A 27040-nucleotide genomic window follows, 5' to 3' on the forward strand; every position below is an offset into this window, starting at 1 on the left:
AAACAATACTAGAGTTATTGAGATTCCTGAAGGCAAAAACAGCAGACAGGGAGAGAAGTGAGAAAGAAAATTGAGAGACATTGGAGTGATGCCTGTGAACATTTAGCTGATCTGTAGCTGGGCCATGTATTGGAATATATGTGGTTTGAGCAATCAGTATTCTACTTCAGGGGATGAAATGAAACTTTTGCTCTGAAACTAATGTGCGAAATTCTTTCCTTATGTCAAATTCCTCTTAGTATGTAAATTTTTAAAAAAGGAAAAAATTAGATCTGTTTGCAGTGGTTTTCCCAGGCTCTTCCTATGATTGCCCTTCATTGCTACCAGCAACAGAGAGAATCCCTGTTGTGTCTCTTCTGGTCCTTTCATTGCAGATTACAGGTGTACCTTCAGTACTCCCTGTTATCTCATCCTGAAGACAAGAGGCAGAATGTGGCCTTTGAGATATCAAAAGCTTTGTTTCGGTGGGCAGCTCCTGATCACTGTGGTCATACTGGAGGTGATCAGTGCTTATGAATAGCAGGGCCAAGCTGTCTGAGATGTGACACCAAAGAGCTGAGGCAACAGAAATGAAAGCAACACTGGAAATCTGTACCCAATTAATTTTTATGAGAGCAAAGCTCATTGTAGAAGCACAATATACTCTGCGTACTCCTGATAATATTTTTGAATGTGACCTACATTTTCTGTTACAATTTTGTACTTTGCTTCCTCTTTGTTTTGTGTTATGAATGCGTGCCTGAGAAAATGTTCCTTATCTTTGCAATTCCTACAGCAGCATGATATGTAAAGAGACACAAACTGGCTGTAAAAAGGCTGAACTCACAGTTAGTCAGTGAGAAATAAATCCTGTCTGGAGCTGCCCTCTCACAGCCTTTTTGTCCCGTTTGCAATTTGCACACCACTTCTGTGAAAGAAAGTCCTGCAAGAGAGGGTGGCTCTGACAGGTCTCCTGTCCTGGTAATTTGTTGTCTTGATGCCCTGCATGACCAACTGGGAACCATATCCAATATTCAGTGCTGAGATGGGTTCTTGCTGAGCTTATTGCAAACTGCTGGAACTAGAGGAAAAACTCACCAGGATCACTTAGCTGCTTACTGGTTTGCACTTTGGGTGGTTTTGAGCTTAAAAGCAAAATAAAAAAGGCAGGAATCCCAATGACAAAGGTTTCCCTGGATTCAGCACGTTTTCCAGCGTGATGAGCTTAATTAAAACTAACAGGACATTTTAGCTGTGTTGTAGTCTTTTTCTCTAATGTCTTACCCTTGCAACCTGCCTCAAACAAAGCCATGTGGTGCATTTTGGAGCAAATGACAGAGCTCTGGGTGTTTCCTGCAGACAGCCAGGCCTTGCCACCACGGATGGGCTATTTTATAAGCATTGTGCCCAGATGCCTTTCATCCAGAGCTGCTGCACAGCTTTGAACTGAATGTGCTCACTCTCATCTTCTCAGAGAGGTACATGCTACATGACTGGATTTAGACCAACAACATGCCCGTTTTAGTGAGGTATTTTCTCTACTTCACAAGCAAACCAATTAAAACATAAAGTATTTACAGCTTCCACAGTGCCTGTGCTGACCCTACTATCCTGGGATGCACTCTGCCTACTTCATCTCACGTTCTTGAGCATCCCAGCAGGCTCAGCTTTCCATCCGTTCTTTTTCTTGCCTGTAGCTCAGCACATGCCTCGGATTCGGGCTGACTCTGGTGACTGACAAGGAGTGTCAGATGTTATTTGACATTAGATGTCACGCTGTGAGTGGAGCTGTACAAAACAGGTCCTGCTACAGTTGTCTGACAGCCTCTGCGAATGTTGCTGTCAGTTTGCTGGGCTGGGTGCTGTGTCCTAGCAAGGGCCTTGGCACTGAGAATTGTCCCCTTGCTCTTGATAATCCTGTCACCACATTTGCAGAATGCATGGGTAGAAGCCATTGGTGCTATTATTCAGCTCCCTGGTGAGCCAGGGGGTTAATCTGACTTTTCTGAGGGCAGACTCTTCCTCCTGAGTGGAGGAAGAGAGAGAAAGGGGATTTATCTCTGTGTCACCTAATCTTAGCACTAAATTGAGATATAGAGGTAAAAGGTCTCGGTGGATTATCCCTCTCTTGTATTTTGCTTTCAGTGAATGTTCTGGGTGTTATTCTGTTGACAAGATAAAAAGCAAATGATTTGAAATGATTTCTCACATCTGCCTTTCACTATCTTCGATGCACTGGGAGGTGAGTGATACCATCACCAAGGGCTGGAAATCCTGCTGGATAACTGCAGTCCCATCCATTGCTCCTGGCAGAGCTGCCTGTAGCTTTTCCACAGGGAGAGGGAGAGCAAACCAGAGTCAAGTGGTTGTAACGAGCCTAATCCCATTAAGCAAAGAATTTAGTGGAACTGGAGATGCTGTGGATTGCTAGCACCTGCCTGATGGCCTTCCCAGGAAACACCTCTGGGCTCTTTAAATTCCTTGGGGAAGGGCAGAGGGCTTTCTGCTGCTTGTCTGCTGCTTGTCTGCTCTGAGGTAGGTGCAAAGTTTTGACTAACTCTCCTTTTACTAAAAGGCAGAGTGTGTTTTGGTGTCCTGGCAGGTGGCTGTCTGTTACTGTAGGAATTGCTGTGATTCTTAAGTTCACTTCCCAAGTGTGATTTCTCTTGTGTTTAGTCCCCAGGTGCAAGTTTTCAATGAAAAGACTTAATTGTGTATCTACAGACTATGCTCTTGCTCTGACAAAATTGCATGATTTTAACTTTCTAGTGGTCCAACCTTAAGGAGCTCAGACTTGTGAAATATTTCTGCCCTTGTCCCAGCATTTTTTCATGCTTTACCTGCCCTATTACACTTCTTTTGTGCTGGTTATGAGTGATTTTGTAGTAGAAACCGTAAACTCTGGGGGGGAAGTGTGGTCCCTTCAAAGACTCTCTGTATAGAACCTTGGCTGTTTGCCCCAAAGCCCCACATTATTTCCCATAATGAAAAAATGAGGCCAAATATGCATTTTACTTGTGAATGGACTATTGTACAATATTTAAATACCATCTCGTTAGCAATCTGTGATGAATGTATAGCAGGTTAGGTATGGGAAAGGAGCAGTGTTTTGTGATGGCTTTTCCTGGCAGGAGTTGGGAGTCCTGCCTGCCTTCTTTACTCCATATGTCTGTCCTACTGTGCCCTCACCCAAGTTAGCAGGGAGGGAGTTTGTCCTGGGAACAGCATCACTCTTCTGGATTAAAAAGTGATAAAGTTTCTATATCTCCAAAGTCCCATACCCAAAAACACGGGTCTCCAATTTGATTTGGGTAGTAAGGCATTTGCCTGTGCATTACTTTGGCTGGCAGGTACCTGGTTTGAATTGCTGTTTATACCACAAAGGCTTGTCAGTAGAGTTTTTCCTAGCAAGCCCTCCCCCAGTAGACAAACCTCATAAAAACATAATTTTTGTTTTGTTGAAAAAAAATTGAAAATGCTGTTGTCGAAATAAATATTACCTTTGAGTAATATTTTTCCCCCTCTTGCTTTTCTATATGTGCATATGCCTATCTTTAATTAGAGAGCTGACCTTGGAGTTTCAAAGCTGATGCATCTCTGTGCAGCTGATAGAGAACACTTTTCTTCCACTGGGCAGATATCTGTAAAAGAACAGTTTTATGACAGTGTTTGAGCATTGGGCACTAAACCTTTTGCCCTGTGTGTTGGTGAGCAGCTGCTGGTAAGTCGGCCAGCAGATGTGAGTCAAACCTGCAAGCATCTCTGTGGGGTACAGGGGCTTCACTGCAAAATTCCACTTCTGTTCCTGTCTGGGATAAGCTGCTCCTGCTGCTTCCCCCAGGTGATACTGAAATGGGTCTGCAGCAAGCAGAGATGAGGATGAGAAGGAAGCCCTGACACCAGAGGTGGTTTCACAGCAGTAATTTGGTCTTGTGAAATCTTTCAGGGGGCCATTGGGGTTTTATCTCTTGAGCTAAGGGGACCTGCCACAAAAAAAAGGAAGCTCTTTGTAATTGGGGTGGTGGGGGGACAAGTAAAATCCCTTGTTTGGATTTACTCTTCATGGTAAACCTAGTCTTATTTCTCTTTTATCCATTCTGATCCCTGCCAGCTAGCCAGGAAGCTACCTGCTGCTGCTTCTAGTCAGCTCATGCTGGGATGATTGTTGGCTTAGCAGGATGCACATTAAGTGGCACTAAAAATAAATAGGAAATTGGGTTTTCTGGCTCTCTTTTTGATTTTCCTCCTTTAAATGAAAGAAATTGTTAAGCTCTCAAGATTGTTAAAACAGAAGCAAAACGAAGAAGGCCCTGCATTTTGAATCCCTTCTGAAAGCAGGGCTGCATGAGGATGAGATGCCATCCCTGGTGGGTGCTGCAGTGCAGGCATCTCCCAGATGAGCCATTACACTCCCACAAGGAGCTCCACACAGTGGTGCCTCTTCCTCATGCAGAGCCCACCAAGCTGCTCCTTCAGGCACCTTCAGAAGTAACATCTTTCCACTGAGGCTCCCCCAAATCTAGGGTGGGTTAACACGGGATTCAGCTTTGAATGACCCATTGGGAGGAGACAAATTACACCCACCAGAGTCCTTCTTTTCTTCCCCCAAATGTTGTAGCAGTATAGCAGTTGTGCCAGACTAAATGTTGACAGTCTTTAGCGCAGTCTGTCTGTACTAAAGTTAATGCTGTACTTCATGTACTATATTTATAGCCATCTATTCCCTTTCATGTCAGATAAGTTCTAGTGTGTGGGATGCATAACGAGATTGACTGAAAAGTAATTTTTAACCCTGTGAGTTCTACAGCTTCCTGCAGGTAGGGAAGGTTGAGGTTATTTTCATATCAGATGGTTATGGTGTGCTTTATTTTTTGTTCCTGCCCCTTTTTTGCATTGTGTTATTATAAAACTAGAGTGCAGAAGTTGCAAATCCTTCTCTTGTGGGGTTTATATGCAGTGCAGCAATGCAAAATTTAGATTATTGTGAGGGCTGCCCGGAACTTTGCTTAAGAAGTGGCTTGGGAAACCCTCCCAGCTGTAAAGGAGGTTTACCCCTAGGCTGTAGCACTCTATTTAACTGCTCTGTCCCTCTTACTAAAATGAGGCTCCTACTAAACCTTCCCTGAGAGGAGGTCTGGAGTCCTGCTGTGATTAAAGTGCAGGAGACAGTCTTGTCCATCCTTGGGAGGTAGGACCTGGCTGAAGTTTCTCTTCTCTGGTGGTGTGAATTATAGTGTGGAGGTGGCTCTTCAAATGTTCCCTTTCCTGCCTGTGTAGGGAAGCTGGTCAGCATTATCCTAGCTGCTCCTTTGAACTGTGTTTGTCACCTCTCTTTTCAGAGGGTGAGACAAATATAAAAAAAAATTTAGGGGTGTTTAATATATGTATGTATTCATATTGTCTCAGAGATACTTCTTTAGGTTTATGCTGTAAAAGGTAAAGGGCAGCAGGAGCAGTGAGCAGGACAGTCAAGTTCAGCTGTTTTACTTCTATACATCTACCCTCAAACAGACAAGGACCAATTTTGTGTCCTGGCCTGGCTTTAATTTCTCAAGACCAAGTTCTGCTTTAAAGTCCCCCTGAGCCTAAAGCCAAATCCCTTCTCATTTGCCTGCCTTGGTAAGCACTGAACACAGATGCTCAGCTGCTGTAAATAATCTCAGCTCTGACGTCAGGGCAGTTCCAACAATTGACATCAGCTGAAGACATGTCTATGGCTAAGTATAACCCACAGGTATTACAGTATGATTTACAGAGGCTCTTAGCAGTGCAAACCATATGTTTTATAGCTGCTGAGAAGGAGAAGAAAGTGTCTGACAACAAGCAAAGGCATATTTAGTAGCATTTTGATATGGATGAAATTGCCCAGTTAGGGGTTTTTAGGAAATACATTGCTGTGATACACAGCACCACATAGTTCAAGCACGTAGTACCCCAGGCATTCAATTTATCACAATCTATCATGTTAACTTGGCTAATTTGACACTGTTTCCTGCCAAAATGCTCTCAGACAGTTCTGCATTGTCTGCTAATCTCCATGACATGCGAACCTGTGAGAAGAGCCCTAAAGAAAAGCAGATCTCAGTGCTGTGGGTTTGAGGAAAGGGAGAAGAACAGATCTCAGTAGTTCATAGAATCATAGAATATCCTGAGTTGAAAGGGACACACAAGGATAATCAAAGTCCAGCTCCTGGCCCTTTACAAGATAGCCCCAAGAGTCATACCATGTGCTCAAAAGTATTGTCCAAAATCTTCTTGAAGTCTGTCAGGCTTGGTGCTGTGACCACTGCCCTGGGAGCTGTTCCAGTGCCCAACCACCCTCTGTGGAAGAATCTTTTCCTGATACCCCACCTAAACCTTCCCTGACACAACTTGATGCCATTCCCTCAGGTCCTGTCACTGGTCACCAGAAAGAAGAGTATTCATTCTATTTATTATGCTATAAATAATATATGCAATATAATATGTTATTATATTAAGTCATTAGTATTTCTTGTAATTCATTTAATTTTTGAAAACAGCTGTAGTGAAATACTGTTCCTCCCATGGCGTGAGTAAATGACAGCAAATTTCAACTAAGCATGCCTTGAAGGAGGGGTGAATCTCTTCAGTCTTGCTGTGCAAGAGCTGGATAATGAACTGAGATGTGAGTGAGAGACAGCAAGGACACAGAGGGTGTATCTCCTGGAGAGAAAGGATTCTGCGTAAAGGTCGGAAGCTTCTCTCTGGGCAGCTCCTTGCTGAGCAGAAACAGGCAACTGAAGCAATGCTGCGAGTCTTGCAGCCCCCAGCAGTGACTTCAGTGTTTCCCAGTACTTGAGAACTGTTTCAGTGCAGAGCTGCCAGGAAGCCAGGGAAGGGAAAACACTGCCTGCCCAAACTGCTTGTCCTGCACATGCACCAGGGTGACCTTGGGATATGTCATTGGGGTTCCTGCATCCTCTTGAGCAGCAGTTCCCCAGAGTTTGTGTAAGAGAGAGTGCTGCCCAGGCCTGGACTGTGCAGGGGTAGAATCTGGAAAAGAGAAGACAAGAAAACAGAGAGATGACATCAGAATGGGTGGTATTCCTGAGTAGCAGCCATGAGTCAAGGTATGGATGCTGATCAGGAAGGAATGTTATCTCCCACACTTCGAGAGCTGTGTGTCCTGGTCTCCCTCTGAACTGGAGAGGCTTTTGTCATTACGTAGTCCCTGACAACATATGGTGACAGTGCAGAAGTGAAAGGCAATGTGTAGTTAAGCTTTACCTTCGTAAGTCTCAATTGTTGATCTGTGTGAGCTAAACATTCAAGGACAGAAAGGTACACAAGGAGAAAAAGCCTCTTTAATTAGGCTGCTTGAGCTTGGATATCTCCATTGTTAAACATTTGCAAAGACAGCTGAGGAGCCAAAGGGGATTATTTTGTCTATTATTAACTAGCTGCTGAACATTTCCTAATTGATACTATATTGTCTCTTTCATTAATAAACATTACCAGAGTTTGTGAAAAATTATCACTTAAAAGTATTACCTGTTTAAATGGACTCCTGAGTACAGATTAGTGCCAATTTCCTTTTGTACATTTAAGAAAAATAGTAAACTTGGAGTGTCTTACAGCTACTGAATCCTGTCAAAAAATTGATGGCACCTTGCTTCTCTTGAATGGTCTATCCACAACAAAATCCAGTATGTAGGCATGTCCATTTGGTATTTTAAAACACAAATGTTATTACAGTGAAATAGAAAACTTCTGACAAAATCTAGGGTTGTAACACCCAGATCTCTACTTAGAGGAGTGTCTTGGAGGCAAAATTTGTGGGACCTTTTATTTCAATTGTGAATAGGCACAAAGCTCTATCAATAGCTGAGTTGAAAAAAAATCCATCTTTATTATAAAAGAGCTGATGTTTCACGGCTGGGTGTGGGCTCTGAGCAGAAAAGTGTATGGAGCCGGGGTAGATACTGAAGCAATGATACTGGAGGCACATGTCCCTGTGAGAAATCTCTCTCTGCACTGGATGTATGTGCAGAAGCTGTGCAGTGCCCTGGTTTTATATTGCCTGCAATATCAGAGCAAACAAAATTTGTCATAACCAGCAGGTGACTCCTACCCGGCAATTTCACATCGCCTTGCTCACAACTCACCTTGTCAAAAGCACAGCTCTGCTGACACATCCCTGCACTCCTGCCTGGGGGTCACACTCAAGGATCCAGGGACCACAGCCTGTGTTTTAGGGCATTTCTGTCCCTGCTTCTGGTAATATTGGCAGGCAAAGCAGAACAAGTACTTGGAGCACAGCAGAATTACTCCTTGGTTGACATTAGAGTGAGTTGGTCGGCTGGGGGTCCATTTATGGAGCTGGATTGAGGGGCAGTGCCAAGGAAATCAGAGCGTGCCTTCTGGGATGTGCTTTCAGCCTGTGGACTAATGGGTTTGTTTACAGAGCTGAAATACAAGGTTCCCATGCAAGCATCTTCTGGGACAGTGGTGTGCAATTTGAAGTATGTAGACATAGTAGCAAGGTTGCATGACATTGGGTGTTTGAAAAATAAAACCAAACACCCAAATCCACCCACACAGATTCTAGATGTGTGCTGTAATTCTAGGTATTTCGTTAAAAAGGGTTAAAATGTTTTCTGTTGCATTTAAGACAGTGTATCTATAAAAGGATGAAAAGAAAGAAAATTAAGGTTGTACTGACAAAGCCAATTCTGGAATTTCCTTGCTTCTGAGATCCCAGCTACCTGTAAGCTGGGGATGTTGCTTTGGGTTTGTTTTTGTTTTGTTTTATTGTGAGGTTTTAGAGGCTTCTGAAAACACAAACACAATACATCTTGTGGAAACTGTTCTGCTTCTTGTGATGTTGCTAAGTGTGGCAGATATACTGCAGGAGGCCATCGTGTGAGCCACCTGTGGCAGGGTGCCATCGATGTCAGCCAGACACCAGATCAGAATGAAGCATCGATTTACTATTTCTCTCTTGCCAGAAAATAATAGTCCCTGTTGTGACCTCAGGCTTCTGTTGCACTGCAGTTGTAGACTTTTATGCTCTCACCTTCCTGCTTATTCTTGTTCTTTCTGTCTGCAGTCAGCTCCTGGTTCCAGCTGATATTCCCACAGACACTCGGCTCCTGTTTCTAACATCCCCACGTCTGCACAGGTACCACTGGGGAAAATGTGCAGAGTATTCTCCCTGCTCTGAACCCAGTCCACCTCCAGCAGGCAGGAGCAGTGTTTGCAGGACAAATTGTGCTCATCCCAGGAATCTTACCTTGGGGGAAGGCTGGTTTTGTGCAGAAGGTTTGGCACAGAGGAGTGATGTGCAAGGGGAGCAGGGTCAGCACAGCTGGCAGAGCCCTGCCACTGCTGAACTCTGCCAGACTTTCAGCTTTCACTCAAAGCCTACCAGTTTCTCAGTGGATGACTTCAGTTCCCTTTGGTTTTCTTCGCGTGGGCATCATATTCTTTCTGTAAACTCACACTGAGGAATCACTGGGTGATTTCTGCTGAAGTCTTCAAAAAACAAACAAAAAAAGAAAACAAAAAGGGAATTCAGAGTGAGCTGACAGTATTCTTTCATGCTGCTAGATGGTCTGGCCAGACCTGACTTGAATCCTGCATGCTGTCATCTCACCACATACTCAGCTTTCTCTCACCCTTGAAATATCTTCAAATTGGGCAATGGCACCTAAGTTCCCACTTCAGAGAGTGGGCAGTGACTAGTTGTGAAGCAAAACAGGTGAGAGGTGCTGCATGCTTTGTTAGGATGAAACCAGCCAAGAAGAAAAAAAAGTGGGTAAAAACATTTAAAAGTGGGAAGAGGTCTGCAGGCTTTCTCAAAGATTAGGAGATAATTGGAGTATGTTTTGTAGTATTTAAGATATCATCTGGAAATTGTAGTTTGGCTTTAGAACAGCCCATTAAATGAGAATTACTGTTTTTTTAATATACCACAAAGCTAAAACTTGAGTGGAAACCTTGTAAACATGTATTTAGAATAAAGAACTTTTTGTCTTAGTGCCAAATGAAAGCATTTGGAGATTGAATTTCTTCTTTACTGTGGAAAAATACATTCTGCATACACCTGTTAGCAGCAAATTTTGGCAGCTGTTTTCTAATAAGTAAATTTATCTGCTGCTATTCTATTTTGAGACTTATTAATTTAGAAAAATGTTGAAAAGGAAGGTGTGAGGAATGCTGCTTTCCTCTGAGACACAAATACACATGGCTAAATTGATGACAAGTTGATGTGAAATGCCTCTGTTATCCAAACGCCACATTTTAGGTCATTATACTTTTACAAATACTGCTGTGGCAGAGCAGCTGTAAGAAGGGTGATACAGGGAGAATGGTAAACAGGAGAAATGATGCCTGTGCCCAGCAGTTGCTATGTGTTGGGAAAAGGGATGGATGTGGCAGGGGAGCACCAGGAGCTGGAGGCAGCTCAGAGGAAAGGCTGCCCTGAGAGAAGCCAAAGCTGCTGCTGGGTTCCTGCAACGACTTTGAAGATGGAATACATTTATATTGTAGGTAGAGGTGAAATCTGCATTCCACAGAGTTCAGCTGTGAAACTCGTGCTAAGATCAGTGGCACCAAAGAGGGGAGGAAGTAGGTTCTTCCTCAACTTGAATCTCCCAGCAGTCGCCTGGCAGGATTTTAAAATAGAAATAAAGGAATTAAAGGTGGACTTGCAAGGATCAAGGAAACTCTCTGCTTTGCAAATAGTACCTGGCGGTGGAACAGGAGCAGGAACTGAGAGAGGGAAAGAGCAGAGCAACTTTGTTACTATCAGTAAGAAAATAATGGCTTCTGAGTGCAAGCCCTAAGGACCAAAGATCAAAGCCCTGTGGTCTAACCCCTTAGCCAAACGATGGATTGAAATAAAATAATGGCTCTGCCTGCAGATGCTACAAGTTAAGCAACATTTCCATGCCAGTAATCTATGTAAAGAGCAATCATTCAAATGCAGGAGAAGAGTGAAAATTAAATAGCTGGAGATGGAGCAGTCAGAGAGCACCAAGGATGCAGAACAGCTAAAGATAATTAAATTACATAGAAATAAATTAGTTACCATAATGGTCAGATTAGGAAATAAAACACAGAAGCATAATCCTGCCAAACGTTTGAGTAGAGCAGCAGAACTGGAACTTAACTGAACTGACAAATGAGAGAGAGATTTATAGCTCTTGCCTAAATTTACAAACAGCTATGAGTATTCAAATTTTGCTGTCACAGCTGAAAGCAATCAAAACTCTTGCTGCCCGGACCTTGTTAAAATCCTAAATTTAGTTATTTTCTGTAAGGTTTTGAGGCAATCTTAGTTGATGGCTTTGACTGAAATTGTTAGACCTGATGGGTTTTTGAGTCCACTTTGCATCTCAGGCAAATTTGTACTCAAAAGGAGTTAGTGTTGTGAATATGAGAAATAAAACCTCACTTATCAGAACACCTGTGAACCAGAAAGATGATACTTGCATGGCTTCAGTAATAAAAAGCTTATGTTATTCAGCAGAACCATGGCTGTGACCTAATTTGGCTACTTTGTGCCTGAAAACAAACCACGAACCAAGGCAAAGAGCAGAGAGATTATCTTCTTTTAGCACTTGCTCCTCACATGGACATGAACACCTAAGAAAGCACAGAGCAGCTTCTCTTACTTTTTTAAATTTAATTTCAGAACTGTATTGACCTTTCAGTGTGGCTCTATTAGCATCCCCACTCCTGCAGTTTGAAGCTCCTTCCTAGGCTGCTCTATGTGCACATCAGTCTGTTTTTCATGGTGACTTTGAGCTGGCTGGAAACAAATCTTTCCTTTTTTTTTTTATTTTTAATAGTGAGACTCCGTGAGCTACATTTTGACCTTGCAGGGGAGAAACTATGAAGCAGTAGTAGCAACTGATGTATGGGAAAAATCTGGATATTAATAAATATAGCAATCCCAATGAGGCTAGAGCAACGTAAAGAGATTGATGTTTTTTCTCAGGTCACAGTTTTGCCTCTGGCAGTATTAGCATGGATGCCATTTATTCATCAGTGTGATTTTGTTTACAAAGGCAGATGTATTTCTACCTTCTTTAGTATATTTTGAGCTTCCTTTTTTTTCCCCTCAGCTTAGAACTTGAGGGCTGATAATTGTACAGTGAGGCTGCTTGTACTTGTTCATTTTTCAGGGGTGATCAAGAAATGCAGAGCCTTTGATTCTGACAGTAACTAAGTAGGGTGGCCCAAAATGCTAGAAGTATAGAAATTATTAGCTTGGCCTTTCTGGCCATTCATACTCTGCATCACAGAAACACTGCACAATCATTCATGATTTTCTGTCTGCTTTCTATTTTCTTTGTTGTCAAGAATCAAGTGAGAATGCCTTGCATTCATTATGAAAATCATTTTGATGATTAAGGTAATGGGGATGCTCAGTGTTATGAGGGAACAGCATTTTTAAGAATACTTTAAAATAACATATTTAAGCAAACAGTTGGGCAGTCAGCACCTCCCACAGATATGAAATTATCTCTAGCTTTCATGAGGGGAGCAAGTATAATAATTTTACTTCTTTCATGGTTTGTATTTATTGAAGTGGTTAACATTCCTTTTCTCACTGAAATTACTAACTTTTTGAGGCTCTGGCTTTAAAAAAATAAATTAAAATGACAAAAAAACCCAAAACCAACCAAGGCTCCCAAATATGTTCTGCTGACAGAAAAAAAAAATGGTGTGAAAGTAAGTCTTTTCAATAAATGCAAAATAAAGGCCAATTTTCTTATGCTAGGACATAAATGGCAGTTGAAGCAAGCCAAGCCATTGGCTGTACTGACATCTCTGCTGCAGCTGGCCCATCATCACAAATGGTTTCAGTGGGCTGTCTTTCCAGCTTTGGAGCTCTCAGATCATCCAAGCTGATGCTGCCTGTGAATATGTTAAGGAAACAGTGTTGATGTTTCAGTATTCACCCTCCAAAAAGCCTTCCCATGATCCATCTTTGCGAGGGGTTGCTCCTTCCTAGGCAGTTCTGGATCCTCCTCGCCTTGCAGGGTGTGCACACCACTTCAGGTTAATTGTGCAGCATCTGGGATGAATTTTCCTCTCACAGCCATGCAATCCTCAGGTAACAAGAGGCTGGAAGCACCTACAGCCCTTTTTTTGTGCCACCCAGGAGCAGGATGCATCCTGACAGATGGGTTGCAGCCAGTGGGTCAGAGCTATTGCATAAACTGCAAGGGGGCAAACTTGGCCTGCCAGAAACATTCCCAAATCAGAAGTCTTTCCCCCCCTTCCCCAAAAGTCCTAAGCAGAAATGATCCAAAGATTGCATGCATCTTGGGTTGGTTTTGGTATTCTGGGATGCACATAGTTTGTGGTTCCAGGATGATCTGTAATCTCCAGGGCCAGGAATGCAGCTAAAAGGAAAGATGTGTTTTTATGCGTGGGTGGGTGTGTAACATTCTCAGGCTTGTGGCCTTGAGAGGAAACAGTAAATAGCATATGAATCTCCATAAAATGGTGAGCGTTGGCAGCTTTGTTCCTCGAGGATTATGCAGCAGCCTAAAGAAGTAAAACTGTGTTAGCTAATAGGATAGACAGGAGCTTGGCAAGGATGAGACTGGCAGGTATTACGCATGGGCAGAGCGTGGTCAACCCTGTGTTTGGTGTGATTAAAGCTTTTTCGCTAGAAAATGTGTGATGAGACATTTTCAGCAGGGAATTCTCTTTGTTATTTGCAGAGCTTTAAAAAAATTTAAAAACTGGAAGCTTTTCTCCAAAACCAGTAAGGAGCAAATACTACTTTTCTTCGATTGCACAAGCTCTGGCTTCTTACCCCTCCCACGGGGTAGCAGATAAATTAGAGTTGAATATACATGCTAGATCTGCTCTACTTGGGAACCAGCTACACCAATAAATCAGTGTTTTCTTGCTACGTATGCAATATAAAAATGGCACATTCACAGATGTCAAATAAGTTTCCCTAACTAAGGAAACTGCTCAACACATTTCAGATCTTCCTAGCAATGCCTGAAGTTCCACCCTAATAGCATCAGTGGAGTAGAAACTGTTTAGGAGAATAGCACAGACTTTATATAGGGTTTTCTTTAGGCTGATATTTTTAGTCTTCAGACTTCAGTTATTCTTGCTGAATTAGTAGAGCCTTTCAGAATACCTGTTTTATTTGAAACCTGCAATCTTGACAGCAGCTTTTCAGGTAGTTCTCTGTCTTATTGCAAACCTTACCTATTTTCTTCATGCAGCAAATACAGAGGGAAGATGAAGCATAAAGAATTTGGCCACACTCATAAATTCATGAAACATAGGATTTCTTGCTGTGAGAAAAACAGCTAAATGATTGCTGCTTTATCTAGTAAAATAAAAGTGTCCTTCCCAACAGAGAAGATAATTCTTACTGACCTGAATGCTTATGGATTTCACCTCTAAATATCTGGTTTTCAGAAGAGCTCAGATCCTACTTCAGCATTTAAATGAGGATCTCGTGGCTTCCAGCTGCTCTTTCCAAGAAGTAGGTGCCCAAATGGATATACCACACACATACCTTGTTGTCTAAATTGGGATATTTGGGTGCTGGGCTCATTCAAAGTTGCAGATCTTTGAAAGAATAATGCTAAGTTGCACTTAGAGAGTTGCTGAAAAGCCTTGTGCTAGCTACAAAAGGAAGTGGCAGCTTTTAAATGCTGCCATTTTAGAAAGGGAGTATCTACAATTAGTCCCCTAAATTCTTACTTAGATACCCTACTTTACATCACATGCATGTAGTTGCAGATGGAGATACCACACTCATACATACCCATTTTAGATTAACATGGCATAAAAGCCAGCATGGCTAATACCAGCTATCACTAAGTAATAAGCTAGTTCCTCTAAATTGCTGCAGAACTGCTGCACTGAGAGGTGGATATGAACACTGGGAGACCGTGCACTGATTCTTTTGTGCTATTAAGTGAATGATAAAAAAATTGCTTGAAAAACCAAATCCTGGTGCACCAGGTTTTTGGTGTAAAGATTCTCCTTTTGATGGAAATGACGAGGTCTCGAGCAGTAAAGGCAGAGCTGGTGCTCACATCTGGGCTAGGAAAAAGGGCCAGTGATGAAGGGTTGCGGCAGAAATTGAGGGTCTTCCAAGCAAGAAAACTAGAATATTTAGTGTTGTGGGAAGCCTCTCATATGTATAATTGGGACTCTTCATGGAAGAGGAAGAGTAGAAAATGAGGAGACATCAGGAGAGTCGACAGCAGTTCTGTGATTCTGTAAGCATCATGGACAGGGACATAAATCTTTTAATTTTGGACCCCTTAGCTTAAATGGAGAGATTTTTAGGAGACCCCATGCTCTTGTATAACTGCCTGTGAGGATTTATGCCTAAAATTGCCTGTTTTGGTCAGTGTTGGGGACAAGGTGGCTGACTTCATGGACTGCAGCTCACAGCCACCTTGGCAGCTTGTGTGGTCACTCTGTGGCCTTGACTGTCAAATAACCATGTAGGTACTCAGCGTGAGATCTCTTCAGCTTAGCCCTCCACTTCTGCTGCTGAAAAGAGCTGAGCTCCAGGTCAGCACTGAAAAAATCTGAAGTAGATGAAAGTCGGTGAGGAGGAGTGAAAAGAAAGAGAAAATGGCTATTTATAATCGGCTAATAGCTTGGTTGATTTTGGGGGTGTGCCTAAGGACCTGTTTGGATCTTTTGTGAAGGGACATGTGCTTAGCTCAGAGCAGGACACAATTACATTGGGAGAAAACTCAGCAGAGCATATATGTTTGATATGATCTGCATAATAACTTAAATGTAGCATCTATGTGAAGATGATTTCAGCTGTCTCACGCAGAAAGGCAGCTGGATTTGGGGACGAGGCCACCCACTGCCAGGAGAAAAATGCTTGAATCTTCAATACCTTTGATTCACGGGCTTTAGGAGGTGAGAATCATCCTGTCACAGCATGTGCCTGGGAAGCATGTTAAATTTCCTACGCCTTGTCCTCTCCCCCTCTCTCACAGTCTGCTTCTATATTGAACTCTCTGCAGATGAAACTTTAACTTTGTTTCTGATACCTCTACATAAATCTCCTGTTTTCCATTTTGACAGGAATTTTTACTGAAGGAAAGAGAAAAAAAAAAAAAAAGGCATTTTCCCCCTTCTCTCTGCAATACTGACGGTTTTGTGCTTGTCCTTTCTTGAAATATCTAAGTTAATTTTATAGCTATCGAGGAGCACGTGTAAATGCAGCTTTATAACCTTTAACCACAACACAACACCCTCCTCTCTGGAATCTCCGCCTCCTGTACCTATTCTTGCAAACTGCCTGGAGCAATGTTTCTGCCTCATAAATCTGAGCCTTGAAGAGGGGCAGCGTTGCATGCACTGCTCTAGCTGGAGCAGTCTATCTGGCTGATTTTGCTCATAATGCCTTTTTGATGTGCTGCTGGCAAATGGCTGTATTTGTAAGAGATCGCAGCCACGGCGAAAATCCCGCTAGTGACAAAAATAACTATTGTGGGCAATGCTGGATTTTCCACTCATTTGTAGTTTACCTTTAGCCTCCAGTTAAGCTTGTTGCCAATTATTTTTTTGGTGCCTTCAATACACAGACCACAGAGGGTTTTGTTCTTTCTCTGTCTACAGTCCCACACCATCAATTAGTACAGGAAGACAGGTTCCTCCGTGGTATTTGAATCCAAGCAAACGTAAACCAAGCAATGTTTTGTTAATCTCTACATGCACCTGCAGAGGAACAGAGGCTGCACCTGTGGGGGAAAAAGAGTTACCAGTAGCTTTTCATGTGCAAAGCTCTTAAAAGTAGCAATTACACAAGGCAAATTGTGAGGGGGTGTGGTTTATTGGTGACTGCATTTATTGTACCTTATCATATGCAGAAAATGAATCATCTGATACAGAAATGGCTCTTTAGGGATCAACATATGCACCTGAGCCTAGATATGCATTTAAAAGATAGGAAAGAGATCTCTTAGAATGTAGCTGGAGGAATAACATTGCAAATCCATGCGGTTTTGACAGGTAATTAATCAAAAAATATCCATATTTAGATACTGAGGTGCTAGGCACCAAGAAAGAATTCCGCCTTTTCTATATAGTAACTCTTAGAGCTGTACATTTTTAACACATCTGAAAATCAGGCTTCTGATGTTGATGCCTATGTTTATTCCCAGAGTCTGTGTAGTTGGATGAGCTGCAGCATAATGGTGGAAGTCCTTTCCCTTTAGAGAAGGAAACGGGTTGTGTAGAAGCAATGGGAACAGGCAGGTCTGTGCTGGCACACGGACTCACATTTTCACGTGGACATGGAAAAACATACTGGCAGAGCTTTGGAGAAGTCCTGATCCAGCTGAAGACTGAAGGGCCAGCTGTGTCCCTGTGTGTTTAATGCACAGCTTCAGAGTTTTGCTGGCACGGAGCAGCTTGCTTTTCAAAGCAGACTAATTAATCATAGTCACCAAGAGAGCAGAAATGGCCATTCGGGGTTAATGAGAGTGTGACAGCAATGAAGTTGTGCAAGTGTGTTGGTGGAAATTGGCCCTAGGAGGGCTGCTGTGGATGTAAACATCCCTCACTATGCATATTGCATAATTCTATGAACAGAGTATTGCCTGGTGTGTCCCTTTTATTTCACACTGGGGAAAATCTGGGGGTTTTTGAAATAGTACCTTTGGAATATTGATATCACCTGCAGTTTATTTGTCCCTTTCAGTCACAGTACCAGCTGCTCATAACTCTGTCCTTTGACTCATCACTGTCCTGAATAACCTGTTGCTCAGGATTGTAACATTTCCTTCCCTGCACATGAGATGCTCTCATGTCAGTGTGTGCACAGTGCCAGCCTAGCTGTGCTCATCAGTCAGCTCAGAAGATTTGGCAGTGGAGCCCAAAGACAAGCACGATGCTCACACCAAAAGGGATTGTGGTTGTCTTAGAGATATTTGCAGCTCGTTTTGAAGTGGCTTCTGTCTCCCTGCATAGGAGATCCTTGAATTCCAGGCACGAGAAGATACCATTTGGAGAACACTTTCCTGTGCTTGCCTGCATGTTTTCCTGAAATATTTTCACCCAGTTCAAGGGAGGTTCTCTTTTAGAAAGTTTTGTGACATTGATCTGTATTTGCAGTGTTTTCTTCTATACAGCCTGCCTTTGCCACAGTGACAGTGTACTCACACATCCACTTTCATCCCCACCCAAGCCAAACTGAAAGATTAGGACTTGAAAATGCCTTATGCATGTCACCAGGCTTTGTTAAGAGCATGAGGTTAGGATAAGGTTCTGCTCCACTCTTGATGACTTGTCTCCTTAAGATATATCTTGACTTCCAGCTGAGCTTATGTTTTCATGTCTCCTTGCTCTGTGCTGTGCTTTATCTCTGTCATTAACAGCTCCATTTCTGCTGCATTTCACAATGTTTGAACAGAGGTGACACCCAAACCTCTTACTCCCATCCTTGCTAGAAGATGACAGGAGACCAGAAAGAAATACAGTTAAGAGGAAAAAAATTCCCAAATTACACTGCTGCTCACAGTGTTGGAGTGTGAGAAGGAAAGGCAGAGAACACAGCACAGTCATCCACAAATCATTTTGTCACTCAGAGATTGAATAACTTAATGACAAAGTTATTCCTGCCAAGTTCTGATGGCTTCTTACCTTCACAACATCTGCACTAATTAGTAAGTTCACTTGGAAGCTGCTTGTGCAGGGTATTGTTCTCATGTCAGTCATCAGGCAGTGATACCTTGCTGGAGGAGAGAAGGATCCTCCTGTTCTGCAGTGTGTTCAGAGATGGAGTTCAGTGTGTCTGTGGCACTTGGAACACAGCTCAGGTGCATCACTTAGGAGCCCTTTGGGTGGCACAGGTTTGTCATGCACTAATAACACCAAACAAGTGCAGAAAAGGCAAATGTGAGTGGAAGATGTGTCAGGGGAAGCATTTCCAACCTGCAGGATCTGAAGTTTCATGTGAAGCTTGTTAGGAGTGTTCATTAAAAAAGCATTCATGATGGAAAAGATAAGGGCTTGTAGGAATGGAGAACCTGTGGAAGGGGAGTGAAAGTGCTTTCTTTGTTTCACTCAGCAAAGGAAGACCTGAGGAGTAGCATGAGTGGGAGAAAAAACAATTATTTAAGGAAAATTCTGTCTCAAAGCCTGCTGGACAGCCTGCAGCTGGAGTCGTAAAGGTGAAAAAAAAAGCTGAACTCTGTAAAAAGACTGATGAATTTTATCTGGTCATTCCAAATTTTTAACGGCAACTTTACCATATTATAGCTTGTCTTAAATTGACATTTGCTACCTGATTTGAAAATTGGGATCAGTTGTTTTTTGTTGGTTTTTTTTTTACTCATCGCTTCTTCTGTAAATTCTTGGGATGTTTAAAACTAACAAAATAACATCAAGACCACTCACATCCCCTACAAGGAATGCCACAAAGCCTTTTCCCCTCTCAGCACAGATCTTAAAACCCCAAAGAAGATCACCATTCTTCGTTGTTTTCATTATTTTATGATTTTGCTTTAGAAATCATTTATGCTAAAGAAAAATGCAAGAGAAAAACAAGAGATTATTTTTCTATTTTAAACTTAAGCATTTCTGCATTTTTTTCATGAGAAATTAAGTTTGTAGCAGCCTTCCTCCTCTGGGTGTTATAGAATTTGGACAGCTGCATGAGTGTTCCAGGGAAATGGGACACTTTCATGAAGCTGCTAAATAGAAAAGGAGCCAGCATCAGGGAAGGAAGTCCCCTGAGTAGTATTGTCATAGTCTTTTTCATATGCATCTCCCTATTCTGAATGTAACTAGTTTGTATATTGTTCCTAGACTTCCTACAGCCCCCTCCTTTCTGTGAATAGTGATGATAACAGATTTCATGACTTGATTTCATTGCTTAATTTATTAAAAGTACAGAGTTTGTAGGAAATTCACCAGCATTTGATGGGGAGAGCAGCAACAGAAGAAGAAAATCTGGCAAAGGAGATAAATTGAATGGGTCTGGGAAGCAGGGACATTCCAGACTGGTTTGATCGTGTTCCTTGTGTGATTTTTTTTTTTGGCCAGCTTAGGGAAAGTGAGAAGTGATTTGGAGAGCAGAGTGTGTCTGAGGTAAGGTGCAGCTGAAGGTTATCAGTACATCACTGCAGACAGGTTTGGGTGGAAGAAGACAAATCTCTCTGGTTTCACACTAACTGGTAAAGACTTCGTGGCTGACGACCAGCTGAGTGCTGTCTCTGTTAATATTGACATTGTCCTGAATGATGACTTCTTTAGGATGCTCTCTTTCTTATTGAATGTATTTGTAAATTCCAGAATATTTACTCAAGACTGAACACTGTCAAATATTTGGATAACCAAATGATCTAAAGCAAGTTGTGTCACTGACTAATCCAGAGGCTCTGTGTGCAAGATTTTTTGCAGCTATTAGCTCAGACTATATTATTTTTCTCCTTTAATTTTATACTCTCTGAAGCCATTTTTTTTACTATCTTGTCATCTGTGTCACTGCTACTAGCATACAATTCACAAATCCTCTTTTAAATAATTGAAACTGATGATCAACTAATACATCAAAGAATGCTGATGTAAAGTTTTTTTGTAATTTCCACTATGACAGTGGCAAGTGTGGTGAATCAACTGTTTTATCCATCTTCCTCTTTAATATCAAGCATATTGAATTTTATAGACTAACTGAAATAAAAATAAATGACAAGGAAAACCACTTTATGTTGCTGAAAATGTGTACTGAGTGGATTTCAGAACTTTGTGATAATTCATAACGTCTTGTGCAGAGCAGCAAAGTATTGACATTACAAGTGAAAAAGGAATGATTTCTATTACATTCAAAAATCATAGTGGATCCAAGTTATATAAATTAACAGTAATTCTTGTAGGCTTCACAATTATGCAGAAAGCCTTCATATTCAGGGTTTGGTTTTCTTTTTTTTTTATTTCACATAGAGGGAGCTGAGTAATTCAAATCACAGTTTAAGGAGAAATTCAATTTTTGCATGAAGTGTATACAAAATTGCCAATGTGCATACATCTCTATAGGTTTGTATGCATATGAAGACCAAATACAGAAAAGAAATTGAGCTTACCTTATACCAGTATTGTATCAGGCATCTCATGTGCTTCAAGAAATAAGTTGCCTTTTCATGTTCTAATTATATACATTTTAACTAAATTTACCTCCTGAAATATTTTCCTTAAAGAGAGGTTGCCAGATGAGGTATTCACACATCAGTTGCCTCACACACAGGGTTTACAGATCAATAGCTCTCAAAACAATGACAGTGAAATTGCATTAGTGGACCTTTTTTCCTTTGTAAGTGCTTAAAGATCAATCAGACAACTTAAGCAGGATATTTCTGGAGAAGGAAGAAATGTTAGGAACCCATCCTGTAACAAAAGAACTACTGACAAGGTGTTTTTAATGTGTTGCTAAGCCATCAAATGCTCTGATGTTTGAGCATCACTTGATGGGCAAGGCTCAGTTGTTCCAGCAAAACCTACCCAGACCTTCTTAATCACACTTTTTTTTTCTTCTTTTTTACTTTATTTTTAAGTATCCCAAATTGGCAGAAGAGAGGAAATGTCCATTAAAGGTATTTGCACTGAGCAAAAAAAGGGAGCTAAAACGCTTGGACTTGGAGTGCCACCAATACTCTGATTTTACTGATGCACATTTGCAAGCTCTGGCACTAATTTTCCACTCTTCAAAGAGAGGATGAGCATGACATTAAAATAATAGAGTTGTCTTTTTAGATGCCATTTTTTGGTTTTGTTTTCCTTCATGCTGTTTATATTCCAGACATCACCATCTTCTTCCTGGTCTAAGTTTCCCAGATTTTAAGCTCCTCTGAGGATGTGATCCTCCAACTGCTCAGCAGACCAACCTTTCTAGACACTGGTGAGCAAAACCCAGGTGTTACTCCTCCTTAAAGATCAAACCCAAACAGTGGCCAGGCCTCAGTTTTGTTTTGTAACACCAGCAGAATAGTTGCCTTTTTTCCCAGAAGAAGGTCAGGTATTTCTGTGCACCAACTGTGCATGTGCAGAAAGCCCAGAGCTACACCCAGAACCTGAAGAACCTCTCCAGAACAACCACAGCCCTGAGTCCCCCTTGCCTTCCTGCCACTCCCAGTGTTCTCGGATAGAGCTTCATGACAGCTCAGTATGCCCAAAACAAAATCCAGTGGCTATACTTCAAGCCATTTAAGCTTCTTGTACTGTGAAAAGATGTTGGTATGAGTGAGGCAGATTGTTGTCAGAAATATTTTTTTTTAAAATCATCTGTTGCTGAGGTTGGGTCTTAGATTATTAAAGCCTCTTGCAGGTGGTGTGGGTGAGAGGATCAGCAAGAACACTTGTGAGTAGTGCACAGCAGTGCTCACTTCTAGAGACATATATTAATGCATTGAATATTTCATAATCTTTAAGCAGAGTTGGTAATCTATACATTGCCTCTTGTTTGTCTACTTTCTGAAAAGATGGGAATAATATGACTGTCACAATAGCATATTCCTCAGTGAGAAAATTAATCTCCTGTGTAGCCAAACTCTCTCAGCAACTTGAGAGCTACACAAGGCCACTTTTGAGTAAGAAAAGGGAAATTTTTGTCCTTGGATGTGCACAGATGGTATTGAGTGAAGTGCTTGGAAACCAAGACACATCTTAGTAGCAGGAATAGTTGAGATTTGTGGAAGATTATGGCTAGAAAAGAAAAAGCTTTTTTTTTTTTTGTCCCTTTATAATTGGTGCAGCTATGGGGCAGTGAGGAAGCACGGGAAAATATACAACAATTTGTACTAGGCAGGAGGGTTATAAATGAAAAAAAGAGAAAGAAACAGAGCAAGGGAGAGCTGGCTGTTATTTTTCTCCTTAACCAAGCAGACAAAGAAGCTCTTTCCTTCCCTTTAAAAGTAGTCCTCCTTCTACCAGCACATTGCTGGGCAGCAACAAAGGGAGGAGAAGGGAAAAGAGAATTTTCCCTCTCTTATATCCCATGCTGGTGTTTTTCTGCCCTGCTGAAGCAGCCTATTTTTGTAAACAAAACCCCAAAAAATATGCAGTCTCCAAGAAGAACAGGGACTGTGGGTCCCCTCTGGAGCAAGCAGCTCTAAGTTAAACCCTGAATGTCTGGAACATCTGCTGCCACTGACAGTGGAGCTCAGTGCTTAGGAAAGCAACTTGCACAGACCAAACATATGGTCATTGTGGAGCTGAGCACTTCCTGTGAGTTGGATACTAATCAACAGAAATATTTAATCTTACCTCTCTAGTAGAAAATGAGATTTTGGTGAGATTTAGTTTGTATCCTAAATAAGACATCTGTGTGTTTCTAGCTGTTTGTCATAAACTGACCTGTAGGACTGCTAACTAAAGAAAAATCTTTTTCCTCAACTGAGTAAGAAATAAATTAGCAATAGCTGAAAATGTGAATGCTATTGGCAAGAATGTGCTTTTTAGGGTAGTGGGTCTGTGTGTGTGTATGTCCTGAATAATCCAAGCTGCAGTTTTCTGAAGAACCTTGAACACTGTTACAGCATGACAGTGATACTGGTTACCAAGGGTAACATGAAGTGTGGGTTTAAAGACATTTCTGTTGGTATTGCAACCATTTTACATTTTCTCCCCATTGATACTAGGTGGCACACTGTTTGCACTATCCCCATTTTTGAGACTCTCTCATTAAAGGAGGTATGAATTAGTTAATTGGGCATCTTTGAACATCACGAGAAGCTCATAAGTAATTTAAACCACCACGTTTCCCAGGGTCTCTCTTCAACATTAACACAAGTTTTAAATAAATAAAGCAAGCCTATAATATTATAGCCCATAGCTTCTGATAGCTGGTACCTGTGCTAATATGATAACTGCTGAGCTCAAATTAAGATGTCTCTAAGGACAAGCTAAAGGATTACCTCATCTTAATATTGCTGAAAGCAAGTGAGTAATGTTTTTAAAGCTTTGTATTGAGAAATGTCTTTACCTCAGCACAGGGCAACATCTTCATTCCTGTTTTCACACATTGAGGCTGAATTTTTGTATAGGTGGTATATTGTGGCTATTATGTGTAAATTACAGTGTACAGAACTGGTCATACTTATTTCTGTAACACAGGTGCCACTGGTGCACACTGGTTTTTATGACATGTTGCTGTTTTGAATGAATTGAGATTATCTTCTGTGCAAGGTCAGCGATTTCAATGCCTTTCTCATGACAGGAGCTAGACAGTAATATCAGTTGTAATTTTCAGCTCATAAAGTAAACTGCTGCATAACATAACATGCTCCTGTTGGTTCTGCCTTAGGTAGCTGAGTGTTATTCATTTGTTAAATGATCCTTAGGTGTAGCCTGAGCATTTTCTTCTAAGAGCTTCTGAGTCACGGAGCACACGTGCACTTGTTTGACAGGAGATTCTGGCAGAGAAAGATGCTCAGCTCTCTCGAGACCAAGCACTGAGATAGGGACAAAGGTTGTATTTTGGGGTGTCTTGGAAGTGCCTCATCCCATATTTTTGGCTTAATAGTTCCTACTGGGTGTTTCTGTGTACTTTGCTTTGTACTGCAAAAGGTTGTTTTGTTTTGGTTTTTTTTTGTCACTTGCTGAGACATTCACTTTATTTGCCATATATGCAGTCATTCAATATTTGTCTCAGGGTTGCACTCTTGAACTGGGTGTCAAGGCTGAAGATGCTTCCTTGGAACAGAAGAAAGATATTGCTAAGGAAGCAAAAGTCTTTCTCTACGTACTGTATACAACTTCAACTCAGGCATTTGGCTCTGTCTGCCAGTATGCAATCTGGTGAAGGTTCTCATAAATCCAAAACAGGGATTTTACACGGAGTGAATTGAAAGATATTGTGCACACATCTTGGGGCCCAAGAAGAACAACTCTGTCACTTCCTCTATGAACACTGATGTGGCCAAAATGCAAGAAAGAGGATGTCATGGGCTGGAGGGTGTCTGTAAGAAAATTGTCAACCAAGCAGGTAGATTTGGTAAACTTGTATTACATTTGTTAAAGCTCCAGCTGGGCGCTGTGACTGTTCATAAACAAGCTTCAACATTCCCCCTGCAAATGGCAATCCCTTTTATATTCTACAGTAGAGCCAAAGCCATGTAAGCTCTCAACATATGCAGAGGGTTGGCCTTGTGCATGGCCTCTCTCACCTCTTGAACTGTGCTGCAAAACTGCTGACCTGGATCCACAGCCATGTGGGCTTCTGATGCTGTCATTTGTGCTCATTGCCAGGGGAAAAAAAAGATAAGAGGGAAATGAATGTTCAGAGAACAGAGTGTCAGTGTGGGATCAAATGCAAGAAATAATGCTTGGGCAGATTTGTAAAAGAGATGTTTGCTGTGGCTTCTGTAGAAAACAATGTTCTTCTCCAGCCCTAATGAAGTCCACAGATCAGCAAGTAAAGGGCACATCATCAGAGTTAATTTACTTGAATCTCCCGGCAGAAGACCGATATGAAATATTAATCCCTGTGAGAGAGAAATTACTGATGTGACCTTTGACCATGTCAGAAGTGTGCCCACATGTAATATTCCTCTGGTGATTTGTTGACAATTTGGAGTACAGGCAGTACAGTCCCTAAAGCTGTGAAGTCAGTCTGCATCTTCATCAGAGAAGCTCTTTCCTTTTTTTTTGTTGTCTTCCACAATGGCATTATTGCTATGGGTTATTTCAGCTTCTCAATGGCAGCTGGTCAGGCAGAAAGCATGGAGACCATGAGCATTATCTTGAACTAGGCAAGTTCAGAAGTTTGCTGCAAATGTGATTTGTATCAATGAATACTTGGAGAAAAAGGATAAACAAAGAGAGGCTGCTGATGTGCAAGGGGGATGCACTGCTCCTGACAAAGTCCAGCAGAGGAGCAGGCATGGAAAGTGACACAAAAGGAACAAATGCAATGTTTAACAACTATCATTTGCCTGCTCAGGGTGCTGTGAGATTTATATGACTAACCAAGTCAGCAAGTGGTGAGCGTGGATAATTAATGGCGTGCCAATGATTTATGGATCAAGGACTACTTGCTCTAAGCATAGCCTCATAATTCTAAATAATAAATAGGCTAATAATTTATTTGTTTTGGGAGCAGCTCTTCATCAGCAAAAGGGAAGAGAATTCTTCTTGTTGGTTATTTGATGCCTCTTCTTTGCTCGGGTGTATTTAGTTGCTTACACACTATCCTGGCAGGGGGAAGAAGAACTTTGTGTGTGTGATAGTGAAAATAACACTTGTTGTTCTGTCTGAATGCCTAAAGATTGATGAAGCCCTTCATCTGTTTTAATGTGGCTAGGGGTGTTCCCCTAACTACTGATTTCCTGGCAGGTTTCCAAAACATGGACTTTAATCTGAGGGAGAAGTAGGAAAAAAATCCTGTCACGTTTTATGCAGATTTCCAGGACAAAGCAGGTGCAATTGGATGCTGACTGTGCAGCCAATACCAGCACACCTCAGCATGCCCCAGAAACCCGAGGCAAAGCTGAGGGAGGAGAAAAAACCCAAAACATAACAGATGCTGCCATCATTGTCCTTTTAATCACTGCCAAATTTGCTACCTGTGGGCTTCAGTTGTACTGCGGGCTGTATGAATCGGTGTGACTAGAGAGTAGAAGATAAAAGCTTTCATAAATTGTAGATAACCAGGAAAATGGCAGAAGCTGCTTTTTGCCTCACCATCACCAGAACCCTTCTGCAAGCTCTGGGAGGGCAGAGGCTATCGAGCACCACTTTTATCTGTACAGTTCCTGATACAATGAGACTTTAATCCTGACTGAGCTTTCAAAGTGTGACTAAATATTGTGTAATAAATAATACAAAGGCTTAAAGTATGCAAATTCATGCAGCTGCAGCACATGCCTTCAATATAACCCCAGTGCAATAGGAGAGGGCAATGTGGTGAGAGTAGATAGGCATAGTTCATTTATCAGTTGCCCAAACAAGGAAGTTTTTTCTCTTTTCTTTTTTTTTTTTTTTTATATTATTATTATTATTCTCTATGGGGTTTCCTTTGTTATTTCTTGTCATTCTCTCACTGTATTGCTGAATGTAGGAGGTCCACTTGTCCAGTCTG

Source organism: Lichenostomus cassidix, chromosome 3 (assembly GCF_008360975.1).
Source record: "Lichenostomus cassidix isolate B80296 chromosome 3, HeHo_3.0, whole genome shotgun sequence".
Taxonomy (NCBI): Eukaryota; Metazoa; Chordata; class Aves; order Passeriformes; family Meliphagidae; genus Lichenostomus; species Lichenostomus cassidix.